An 11036-nucleotide genomic window follows, 5' to 3' on the forward strand; every position below is an offset into this window, starting at 1 on the left:
TAGCTTAGTGCTTTAGGAATGAGTTGTGTAACATATTTCAGTGTGTTCGTTTTTTTATAGTAGAACTGTGTGTGTTTAGTATCCCTTGTGTTAGTAGTGTGTCCAGAAGCTCAAGTGGTTGCATCTCATTAAAGGGCTGGATGTTTCCTCTTTTTAGTTAGTAGTTCAAATACTTCAACCAAAGCAATTAATGTAACTGAATAATTCCTAATTAATTTGAACATCTTCAAATGGCAAATTTCAGTCTTCTCTCTACAAAGTCTTTGTTTTTGCATATTTTACCCTAAAAACAAGAAAAAGAAAACATTTTACACATTCATTAGTTCTATTTAAATTGTGTTTTGAAGCAGATATGAAATGAAGACAGAAGGCTCTAAGGCTCTTTGCTAGCACTGGAATATGCTTTTGATGGTATTTTCTCTCTTATTATTCTTGCATGTAAAGAGGTTTGGTGTCGATAGATTGCCTGTGTTTCTGGGGCCTATACAGTATGCTTTATTCATCAATAACTTCCTGTGGTCCCTTTTTGTTTTACTGTGCTTTGAGGAATTAGGGGGCAGTGTTTGGAGTTTGCAAATGATACTTGGTAAGTAGTCCTTCCTCAATCTTAGCTCTTCCTCTTCCTCCCATTCTCATTATTTCTCTCTCTGTTCCTTCCCAGGTATATGGGTACTTTGATTTCCCATTCTCTACCATTTATAAAACATTTTAGGACCTACCTCTCTCTAGTACAGAGCTGGAAATGCAATGTGCAGTGTCTGTTCTACACAGAACACAGAATGGACACACAACAGGCATACCCTTTACTGTGCAGCCTGCTGGTTCTGGAACCAGAACTGCCCCAATGCCTGAGTAATGTCCAGGCATTGCTGTGTAGTCCAGAACAATCTCCTCTTTGAATTATTATTTGTACTCACCTGCTACTGCTGTAGCCTATCCACTTAGAGTTATGATGCCTTGTGTGTTCAGTGATGCTCTTCTGCTTACCACTGTTGTAATGTGTGGCTATTTGCATTACTGTCACCTTCCTGTACGCTTTGACCAGTCTGGCCCCTGGATTTTTTTCTTTCACCATTCGTTGCAAACTACAGAGACGAGTGTGTGTGAAAATCCCTAGACATCAGCAGTTTCTGAGATACTCAAATTTTTTCCCCATTCTGATGGTTGATGTGAACATTAACTCAAGCTCCTGATCCCGTATCTTCCACCCTGTCTTCCACCAACAATCATTCCATGGTCAAAGTCATCTGCATGATTGTATGCATTGCACTGCTGCCACACAATTGGCTGATTTGATAATCGGTTGAATAAGTAGGTGTAATAAAGTAAAAATGTTCCTAATAAAGTGCTCAGTGAGTGTACATGTGGTTTTCAAACACAACTTTGCTTTCACTTTTGGCCATTTGAATATGTTTGAGAGTTGCAAGTCTCTGCTGCATAACAAACAAAAAAAACATCCTATGTTCAGAAATAAGAGTTATTTGAGATTAAAGGGAGTGTTTTATGATGCCAATTACCGTCAACATTGTTCAATAGAACAAAGATATATTTTTTGTTTATGATTTGGCTCTGTACTCCATTTTGGCTCTATACTCCATGGGACATATTCATGTTATGTAACTAAAGTTAATCTTGTTTCATACTTCGTTGCATCCCCAGTGGTGCTCTGCCAGGCCTGTACTGCAGCAATCTTCAGCTCAATTGACTGTTCAGCTGTTTCTTGGCCAGTTGTGTGTCATCACATCATTAGTTAATGCACAAGAAAGGTAACGCAAGATCTAGAGTTCTTTCTAGAATGTGTTCATTCTAGTATGTTGCAGTTGTCTCTCTACATGAGGATTAATGAAGTGGCAATGCCAGTAAAGCAGGCTAAATGAGTAAAATTGGAGTAAATCAAAATTATAAACAGTAGCCAAAACATGGAGTGTGTCAGAGTCAACTGTTTGGTACATAGTTATGAAGCAAGCACAGTGAGGAGGTGAGCAATAGCAAATGACCTGGTAGACCGTGGAAGAGCGCTATGTAAGCATACGTAGATCTGTCCTCCTCATCTGTGAAACATGGTGGGGGTGTTATGGCCTGGGCCTGTATGGCTGCATCTGTAACTGGCTTACTTTCCTTATTGATCATGTGACTGCTGACAGCATACAGCATGTACAGAAACATATTATCTGCTCAGATTCCATCAAATGCTGGAAGCTCATTGGATATTTCAAATGTAGTGGAAACATTACACATCACAACAAATTTGATAAAGTCTGCGTTATTCTTTTACAGGAAGCAAAGAAAAGGAATATTAATCTATCAACAAAACGGCAGTGTCGACATTTTTCTCTGCAAACTCGAACATTATGACTGTATAAACTGAAGAAATTATTCAAGATTTAACTTCACTTTAAATTACTGAACTAATATTTAGTTGCATTACCATTGTTTTTGATAACTGCTGCGCATCTGTATTGCATCGAGTCAACCAACTTCTGGCACCTAGAAACGGGTATTTCAGCCCAGGATGAACGGACTACATTCCACAGTTCCTGTGAATTTTTGGGTTTTGCTTCAGAAACCGCATTTTTAATGTCAACCCACAAGTTTTCAATGGGGTTGAGGTCGGGGGATTTAGTTGGCCACTTCATTACCTCAATCCTTTTCAATGAATGTGTCAATTACTCAGAACAAGCAGCATACATGTCATGACAGTTGGGTCTGTTGTTTTTCTATTACACTATTACATCTATAAGTAAATGATTTGCCGTGCAGAAATATCACTACTACTAATAACAGAGGTGCATCAGGTTCCTAATGCTGTACTGCTATTCCTGCTATTTAATACAAGTGCAGCTCCACTTTTGTCATCACATTGTAGGAGGGAGGCGAAGTGTGACTGCCATCTGTGAGGAGCCTGTGAGCTGGGGGTTGACTCTGCCATTTGTGAGGTGGGGGTTCTGGTGTGTGTCAAAAGGGACAAAGGACAATACTGTTTGTAGTACCTTTTGAGGAGTTCCAGACCAGTGACGCCAAGAAGATAAAGGATAGATATATGGTGGGTGGATGAGCGGTTCCCGGGCAATTAGGCCATGTGGGCCATTAAAACTCCTGGGAAAAGAATTTGCCTAAAATCTTATGACCCCACACCTGGTCACTTCCAGGGGGAAAGACTCCGGGCAGTACCACAGTGCCCTCCTTTGGGCACTGCTGTCATTACCCCAGGGACTACTCTCTTGGAGGAAAACCAAAGAACTGTGGTTGAGATGGTCAATAGACCCGGTACAATATTGTAAACATTGCCCATGTGATCCTTGTTGTATTGCAATATGCCCATTGTAGTAATAACAGGAATTACATGTAAAATGGATACACAGGAGGGAGGTTTCATGATAACTGCATCATAACAAAACATTAGGATAATCTGTTTGGTATGGATGTGATCCAGTAAAATCAAGGAATACATTTCATACCAAATGGATTTTAATAAACCATAGTTTTAATAACTCAACGGAAAACCTACACGTCCTCTCTTGGTAATCATCTAATTTTCCCTACGCAACAACCCCCAACGGTGGGGGTCTAAATTCCAGATTCGACAACCCCACCAGGCTAATTTATGACACTGCCGCCTGGATCAAACACATGATTTGGCATAAAAGCCAGGGAGACGAGCCTATCAGGGAAGATTGTATTCGACTTCCCACACAGCATATTGTACGTGTATGTAAGTATCAGGAAGATCGCACTCGATTTCCCACACTGTGCATACTTTGTATATGTGTGTAGCGAAAGCAGGCTGGGTAAGATTTCACTCTATTCTATTTATCTTTAATTTGTCTATTGACTGTAATTGACTGTTTTATTCTACGCTAACTGCCTACCCGTCTGGAAATAAATTATTTTGTTTGTAACTTGCGTGATCTCCATGACTCTAATTCATCTTGTACCTTTTCAGCCTAAATTACAACTGAATATTGAGGGGGACAATGGGGACCAAGGACTGACCGATCGGCAGTCCCTTGGTACAGGTGATAGTTCTAAGCTGTGAGGCCAGCAAGTTTCTGCCAACGTAAAGGGTCGGCTATGCACGGCTCTTGTGGTTTGACGCGAAGGGAACCCCTGGGCGTTGCGGCGCTGGTTCCTGTCAAATTATCTCTAAGGAGCCCAGTTAATGCTACGCCGACCTGGGCTCACAACTATCATGACTGTGTTGCATGTATTGTGTTGACTGGACCCTCAGCCTCTGAGTTCTACACCGAACTGAGAGCTTGGTACCCATGTGATAGTTCTAAGCTGTGAGGCCAGCAAGTTTCTGCCAACTTAAAGGGTCGGTTAGGCACGGCTCTTGTGATTTGACGCGAAGGGAACCCCTGGGCGTTACGGCGCTGGTTCCTGTCAAATTATCTCTAAGGAGCCCAGTTAATGCTACGCCGACCTGGGATCGCAACTATCATGACTGTGTTGCATGTATTGTGTTGACTGGACCCTCAGCCTCTGAGTTCTACACCGAACTGAGATATTCAGCAATAATGTTAATCGCGAGAACATATATTGAGTAATAGTGGTGCAGGTACGAGTCGAGTGTAATCACTCCCGAGATTCGCGTAAATTTCAAACCCAAATTTCTAAATTATATATCTTAAATGGAGTCAGATAAACGAGTGGAACGAGAGTAACCACTAAGCTTTCAATACGGCCCCGTTTACGAACGGAGAATATTAGGAATTTTACTGATCTGTTTCAGGCCAGTTGTAAGCGGGATATGGGGCAGGTCAATCCATATCCGACCCGTGGCAACAGACCCAGTATATTCCTAAACATAATTGTGCTCTGTTCGTGTGCAGAGGATGATGATTAAAATCTTTCATTCAACAGCCAGGAAAGAACACGTCGTCCCTTCACCTCCAGCTATTCCCTCATTGGTCTAGCTGTGCAGGTTCTACAACATGATTGAATAATGTTCTTAGCAAGCTAGCTGTAAGAAGTACATATTAATCCTCAAACTAGCCAAGGTGCATTGTGGAACCTATGTTGTCTGTGAATTGGCATGGAGGTGAACATGTCTCTGAATGAACTGAACTGAGAAAATATGATCTGTGTTCTAATGCAGGACCCACCACTGTAGCCTTGAATCTAATTCTCACTTCCCACTTCTTAGCACTTAGCACTGTTTCCTTTGTATCTAATTACTAATTACAGGATTATTATAGCATGGTTCAAAGAATACCAGAAAAATATGAAAAAACTTGATGTTTAATGAAAGTTTCAATTGCATTTTTTGTTTGTTTGCTTAGATTTTATGATGCCTTTGAATTAATTTGACTTAATTCTTTTAAATGTTGTTTGTGCTCTGTGTATATGTTTGTATATCTATGCTGTTGTGTATTTGTTTGTTTGTCTGTGTTTTCCTGTGTGTGTGTGTGTGTGTGTGTGTGTGTCCTAGCTGGCACTTCTGAACCCTATAAAGAACACACAGTTGGAGTTGGCCATCGTCATGTTCATCATGTTTCCTGGTTTCCTCTCGTATTGTATTTTTATCATCCTGAGTGGTTTCAGACCTTAAAGCAAATATTCAACAAAGGGAAACTGGGTTCATACAAAACACATTATTATTTCATTTATTTAATCAAAAATGATGTCAAACACCCATATCACCCATGTGAAAAAGCAATTGCCCCCTTACTCAATCAACCAGCTGCAGCCTGCCCAGTTGAATCTAAACTTCAGTCATGTTAAACCTTACCATCAGAGTGAAGTTACCAGAAAGTTTCTACAAGCACACTGCGCCACCACCAAAGGAAATTCCAAAAGCAATCAGAAAACAAGTTGTTGAAATGTGTCAGCCTGTAAAGGGTTACAAAGCCATTTCTAAGGCTCTTGTGAGTCAGTGGTGAATCTTCCCAGGAGTGGCCGGCATGCCCAAATTTCTCCAAGGGCTCTGCAGAAACTCATCCAGGAATTCACATAAGAAAATCCAAAGAACTCAGTTAAGGCTTGACTTCACAATCAGAAAGAGACAAAATGGGATTCAGGCACTTTTGGGACGAGACTGGTCCCATTATGTATGGTGCAAAGGAAATGCAGCATTTCACAGTAAGAACATCATACTGTACCAGAAGTCAAATGTGGCGGTGGTAGTGTGGTGTTGTGGGGATGCTTTGCTGCCTCGGGACCTGGATGACTTGCTATTGTTGAAGGGAATTCAAGTGTAATTTGGTTATGTAGCAAGCCAATGGCCCAAAACACAAAAGCATGTCCACATTTGAATAGCTGAAAAGAAACAAAATGAAAGTTTTGGTGTGGCCTAAGTCCTGATATGAACCCAATATAGTTGCTGTGGCAGGATCTGAAGCATGCTCAAAAACCTACCAATTTGTCTGAATGAAAAAAGTTCTGCAAATAAGAGTGGGTTCTAATTCCTCCACTGTGATTTGAAAGACTGATACCAAATTATAGGAAGTGTTTTGTTGCCAGTATTGCTGCTAAACATGGTGCAACCAGGTCTGAGGTGAGCTGTGTGCACTGCAGGTATAATAACAACAATAGCAACAATGTTGGACTCTAATTTGCTGCATCATTGCCTAATGCTACAGTTCTACAATTTTAACGTGAACCTTATATGGCTTTTGTGAAATTTTACTCTGTACAATTACAGACTGAGAAAAATTAACCGGAGTAGTTCACCCCTATAAACAGCTGATGAGAAGTTGCTTTTCAAATTCGTAGTCATGACATTCTATGGTGACATTGTGCAAATATGGCTATCAGCACTGCATTTCTACACTGTATGAATGCAGCCGCCAGGTGTGGAGAAAATGTGACTTTGGTCAATTGACTACGACCAAGTCAACGTTCAATTAATTGGCTAAACAGCTACCGTATGCAAGTTTTTATGTTGCCAGTTAAAGTTGTTCCAAACAAGAAATTGTTGTTAATTGGTAGCATTGTCAATTTATTGATTGCAACAGAGGCCGCAATGCCATAATGTTTCATGATTGAGCTCGATCCTGTTCAGACTCCAGTAGTGGCAGTCCTGTTATCTGCTAATGTATGCAGTCACCCTCCCCTGACAGATCCTGGGGGATTGCATTGCATCTGAACCCTGAAATTAACATGGTTCAGAAAAGAAGTTGCCTCGGGTGACGCTATTTCCCTCTGCTCTCCTTCCTTCAGCCCGGTGAGGTGAAGAAGAAGAAGAAGTAGAAGAAGAAGAGGCCAGTGATGAAAGAGGAGGACCTGAAAGGGGCCAGGAGCAAACTGGGCCTGAAGGGCGAGGTGAAGAGCAAGACCAATGAAGTTATGGCTGAGTGTGGTGAGTTTACTACATTGCAGTAGATCAGAGGCTTTTCAAGCAAAGGGGTCAAGAGACAGGAAGCAAGGAGGAAGGGTTTTTCAGACTGAGTACAAATTTCCATTCCTTCTATAGGCTGCTTGTGTTTTATAGGGTGGTGCTGGGGGTGTGGTAGTCTGATTTTAGGCCAGTATTGTAAAACCCCACAGCTAACCCAATGACGGAATTTAGCGGGGGCCGAAGGGGGTTTTGCGTGCTTGTCCTTCTGGCGTTGCTGGGAGAACATTAGTTGGGTTAATTATTATCCTCCGTACAAGAACAGAGCACAATTATGTTTAAGAATATACTGGGTCCGTTGCCATGGGTCGGATATGGATTGACCTGCCCCATATCCCGCTTATAGCTGGCCAGAAACGGATCAGTACAATTCTTAATATTCTCCGTTCTCAAACGGGGCCGTATTGTACGCTTAGTGGTTACTATAGTTTTACTTGTTTATCTGACTCCATTTAAAATATAATTTAGAAATTTGGGTTTGCAACTTACGCGGACCTCGGGAGTGATTACATTCGACTTGTACCTGCGCCACCATTACTCAATAGATGCTCCCGGGATTAGCATTACTGCTGAAATCTCAGTTCGGTGGAGAACTCAGAGGCTGCGGGTCCAGTCAACACAATACATGCAAACCTGCCATGATAGTTGCGAGCCCAGGTTGGCGTAGCATTAACTGGGCTCCTTAGAGCTAATTTGGCAGGAACCAGCGCCATAACGCCCAAGGGTTCCCTTCGCACCAAATCACAAGAGCCGTGCGTCACCCGACCCTTTAAGGGACAGAAATTGCTGGCCGCACAGTTTAGAACTACCACAGGTGTACCGCCCCGCCGATCGGTCGGTCTTCGGCCACCATTTCCCCCTGAGTATTCAGTTGTAACTTAGGCTGAAAAGGTACAAGATGAATTAGAGTCATGGAGATCACGCAAGTTCCAAACAAAATAGTTTATTCGCAGACAGGTAGGTTATTAGCTTTAGAATATCACAATCAAGTATAAAATACACAAATTAAGAATAGAGATAGAGTAAATAATCATACCTAGCCTGCTTGGACTACACACAAACACAGAGTATAGAATATGCCGTGTGGAAAGTCGACTACGATCTTCCTGATACTTACATACACGTACAATATGCTGTGTGGGAAGTCGAATACGATCTTCCACTGCTACACATACATACATACATACATACATACATACACAAGACATGTTGTGTGGGAAGTCGAATACGATCTTCCCAGATTGGTCTGTCTCCCTTGCTTTTATGCCAAATCATACGTTTGAAACCAGGCGGCAGTGCCATAAATCAACCTGGAGGGGTGGTCAAATCTGGAATTTAGACCCCCACCGTTGGGGGTTGTTGAGTAGGGAAAATGAGATGATTACCAGGAGAGGACGTGTAGGTTTTCCCTTGGGATACTGAAACTATAGTTTATTAAATTCCATTTGGTATGAAATGTATCTCATCCGATTCCTTGATTTTATCAGATCACATCCATACCAAACAGATTACCCTTATGTTTTATTATGTTGCAGTTATCATGAAACTTCCCTCCTGATTATCCATTTTACATGCAATTCCTGTTACCATTACATAAGACTTAATGCAATAATACAAGGATCACATGGGCAATATTTTCAAGGTGTTACCGGGTCTATTTACTATCTTAATAGCAGTTTTGAATATTTAATCTAGGAGAACAGTCACCGGTGTAATGGCAGCAGTGCCCAAATGAGGGCACTGTGGCATTGTCCGGAGTCTTCCCCCTTGGAAGTGACCAGGTATGGGGTCACACCGAGGTCACCAATGTTCGGGAGGATTCTTTTCCCATGACCCAACTGGCCTTGGACCACTCATACATCTTAACTCCCCAACAGGTAGTCTAAACAACATTGGAACCCCAGCTCTCAGGCCCCTCACAAATGGCAGCCCTTCCTGACCTTAACCACTATGCTACAGGCTGCCCCATCATATCTATGAATGCTGTAGTTCGGAGTTTTCATGATAACTGCATTATGCTGTAAATATGTCTTTGTGCCTCTCATGGTAATATACCTTTTGGATAAACCTGATTTGGGTGAATGAAAGGAAAGGAGACATCCCAGACTGTTTGGTTTCTTCTCCTTATCTCCGAAATCCAGGCCTTAGTTCTTGACTCTAAAAGTGAGTCACCCATCTATAATTTACAGCCAGGCCCACCAGGCAGGGGGCTAAAACACATGGCTTCTACAGAGACAGCTTTTGCCAAGTTTCCCTGAATGGTTATGATATCAATGGTAGACTGTTACAAAAACTAGACCATTACACCAGTCACACTGAACACCAAACATCACTATATTCTGACCTGGGATTATCATGAAACATCTTTATACCATCTCCAATATTCCTGTTCTGGAATGTGAGAAAAGGGGGCCCCCAGGGCCCAAGAAGGCGCCTCTAAGAATCCTTCTCTAGGTCTCCCCCACAGGCATGTGTGCCAACGGTGGGGGCTAACAATGTGTGCTCCAGGAGGGGGAAGTCAGCAAGCTGACCAGCGCATGAGACCAAATGTTACTTATGACTGGCTTACAGTATCCATGTGACCTCATTCGTTGCAGAGAGAACACTGTTCGCTCAGAAATTACCCCTGGCAAGCAAATAAGCAAAAGGTTATATAACCTTTTGAAACATTAGTGCTTGATGAGACTTAAGACCACTGGTTTTACATTCCTATTAGTTTGTGCAAGGCTCAGAAGGCTTGCTAGAATCTGTAAGTTTCACTTGCTGTCATTTAGGCATTTTCATTTAGATATGTTTTTTCTTCTTTCAGTTATTTATATTTTTAAGAATATTCATGTACCTTACTGACCTGTCAGGCATAATTGTTACCTTGCTAAACACAAAGACAGCAAAGAGTATGACACCTAATATTGAAGACAGGGGCACAACTTGCCCTCTTGTGCTTGATGAGAGATTGATGAGAGATTGCAGAAGGATTGAAAGAAAAACTCAGAAAATATATGTCTCATACTATAATGTCTTTATCGGTGTTTGCGTTCACCAATATGCCGTATGCACACATGTGGCATATTAATGTGCGATCTCCATATACCAATTATTTTTATATGCAAGTTTACGTACTGTGCATATACTTTACAAAATAAAGTACATTAATTCTGTACATTACAATATATGTATAATACCAGCAGTGATTTTTGTCAATTGTAAATGTATGGCAAATATTTTATTCAAATAACCATTCTAATGTATTTAAGTTGTATATTTTACCACACAGTTAAACATTTGGCTGTGTTTATTAATGGGACTGTTTTAGTCTTTTTGGGTTTATTTGCTTAAAAGCCCTTGCAAGAAAAAAAGTGTTATCTATCTCAATTATTTACAAAGGACAGATTTCACCATGGAGCAAAAGGTAAAAGGTAACATTATCTTCTAGTTTATATTTATTCAGGAGATATAAACTAGAATTTCAGGAGATCAGGAGTTTCAGAGATATTCAAATCCCTGTCTTCCACCAACAGTCATTGCATGGTCAAAGTGTATGCACTGCACTGCTGCCACACAATTGGCTGATTAGATAGTCGCATGAATAAGTAGGTGTAATAAAGTAAAAATGTTCCTAATAAAGTGCTCAGTGAGTGCATTGGACTTATTTTTTTACTTCTGCTGATTTTGCCCATCCACTTTTGACATGTTCTGTGTA

Source organism: Conger conger, chromosome 14 (genome assembly GCF_963514075.1).
Source record: "Conger conger chromosome 14, fConCon1.1, whole genome shotgun sequence".
Classification (NCBI taxonomy): Eukaryota; Metazoa; Chordata; class Actinopteri; order Anguilliformes; family Congridae; genus Conger; species Conger conger.